This window comes from Thrips palmi, unplaced genomic scaffold (assembly GCF_012932325.1).
Source record: "Thrips palmi isolate BJ-2018 unplaced genomic scaffold, TpBJ-2018v1 HiC_scaffold_7, whole genome shotgun sequence".
NCBI classification, from domain to species: Eukaryota; Metazoa; Arthropoda; class Insecta; order Thysanoptera; family Thripidae; genus Thrips; species Thrips palmi.
The window spans coordinates 1,124,165-1,126,701 of NW_023144634.1; positions in this window are offsets into that span (position 1 = coordinate 1,124,165).

Below are 2,537 nucleotides of genomic sequence, written 5' to 3' on the forward strand. Positions count from 1 at the left end.
ACACTGCAAACAAGTGAATTAAATGCTGTTTCTCATAATGCCAGAGCCATCTTGGTGCAAAGTAGCCACGCATCGCCTTCGCGGCCAACTTTTGCGGTTTGGAGCTCATTTAGTGCAAGAGAAACTACCATTTCAAGTCTCAGTTTCAGAACCATTCTTAATCATCCTGGTGATTCACGATTTGTGATAAAACTACCTACTCTGCAGCAATTATTCAACCTTTATCCAATTTCAGAAGCAAAAAGCAAATTTTCGACGAAAATAAATCATCATCAGGCCAAAATATGAGAAAAAACACTCAAATATGTATGGTCATGGTGCCCCACTAAAAAGTGGTCATGGCTCCCCACAATGCAGTTTACGACTCTAAGGCTCCCCGAGCAAGCAAAAAGCTACTTAGAATTAAATGTGATGTTGGATATTTTGCCGGAGAGCCGACATTTTGAGAAAAACCTAAGACATCGAACTTATCTCCTCAAATGTGAGAGTGAGAAAAAATATCTAAGATTTGAAAAACGCCCAATTTAGCCAAAACGCTGTAACAAAAATTTTGGCGAAGTACTATGGTCGTACCCTTGAAGCTAGAAGGTAGGGCTCTGGCTGAAAATAGTTAGAATTCTATTCTCTCGAAAGTCCGGTCGACCGGTTGCCGTCGGCAAAGTAGTTCCCGAGAGCGAGGGGGGTGGTCATGGTGCCCCAGTGGTCATGGTGCCCCACCCTCCCTTACTCTATCATCTGCTAAAAATACAGCACACATGCACCGCTGGAATGAGACAGGGAGTCCCCTTGACCGTCGAGGCCCCACTGAGCTTCGCCATGATGCGGAAAAAGTCAGGAACGTGATCACGAATCACACTGCATCCCTGTCTTGGGAAGTTGAAGATGAAGGCGTTTTCTTTCCATTGGTTGTTAGATCGAACGGCCATGTCAGCACGTGACTGCAACGTGATAAACATGTATTTGTCAATATCAGGTAAAGCACAGTGACATCCCGCACACGGTTAAAACTCGATCGTGTTTTACAATTAGGACCTGTCTAATACTGGTCCATTGGGAGACGCCTCTGGCTGAGGTAGATCCTTGGGCAAAGTAGCCTAGTGCGTACGTTTTCACGTCCGCCATTTGTAACCTCACACGAAAAAAAAAATACTTAGTCGGTCCAACCAAATTTTAGTTGGCCCAACCGATGCTTCGGTTGGTTTTGGCCCAACTAAGATGTTCCGCAACAGTAACGAAAATTTCGTTAGAAGAGCAGAAAAGTTTGTTGCCTCAACGAAACCATCGTTGCAGCAGAAAATTGGATCGTTGCAGTAGCCGACTCTTAATTCGGTTGTGCCAACCAACGAATTCACTGCTGCAACAAACTTTCCGCTGTCCTAACAAATTTTTCGCTCTTCGAACGCAAATTCTTGTTACTGGAATAAAAATCATAGTTGGGCCAAAACCAACCGAAACATCGGTTGGAACAACTAATTCTTTTTTTCGTGTACACATGCCAATTGGCACACTGTGAGAAAATAGTACAGAAAAAGCACGGAACATGTCTGCTCAATATTTTGCCTGGGCCGTCCGTACTTGCCAATTACGGAACTTCCGTACTTTTTTTAGCAGTTGCCAAAATAAGGGTATCTTTCGTGTCTTTTGGCTCTATAATCGTTATTTTTCAACGTATTGAGATGCGGTTCGGTGCGTTGTGTTGGTCTCGACGTCGCCCACTCTTATCCATCTTAAGTCAACACTTTTTCAATTCAGAAGATGTCGATAAAGTGCTCCAAAGGGTCATTTTGTAACGTTCCGGCATGTCCCCCGTCCACAAATTCAAAGTTTCCATGCTTATATTTCAGCTAATATTGAACGTAGAACCATTCTGAGAAGATATTCGGAAACTTTATTATTTTATCTATCAGACACATGTTACTGAACTCGTTTTTACGAGCTCGATTTGGGTGCAATCTGTAAACGCAAAATGTCCTCCGTGGTTGACTTTCCGGAACGTTACATGTGAATTATCACGGTTTCTCGCGTTGCACTCCACTGATAGTTCTCGGCTTTGTCATCAGATTAATCTGTAGCATTTTTGCCGTCGAATGGTGCAAACGGGAACTCTGAGAAGTTCATAGAAAGCTCAGAATCTTGTTTTATAGGTTATGTTTCGGTAGTGTCCGACCATGATTTTAAAATGCTTTTCTGTTCCCCGGGCAAGTTCTAGACCAAACAGAGATATGATTCTTTCGGGACGTGTTGAGGAATCTTAAAACAGGTGCTCACACCAAATGGCGTGTTTTAATTCACAGCAAGAGAGTTACTAGGCCTGTTTGAATGAAAATGTAACGTTCCGTATCCCGCTTTTTTCTGTAACGTTCCGTGTCTTTCCCCTATTCTTGGTTCCTCGGCTCCTTGAAATTGCCTACATTCAGGGGACAACATACAGCGCTGCGGCACGGACATAATGCGAACTACTGATATAGCGGGAGATTTTGAACTTGGAACATATCAAACAAGGTTTGGGAAGTGAATTTTGATCCGTATGACCTAAA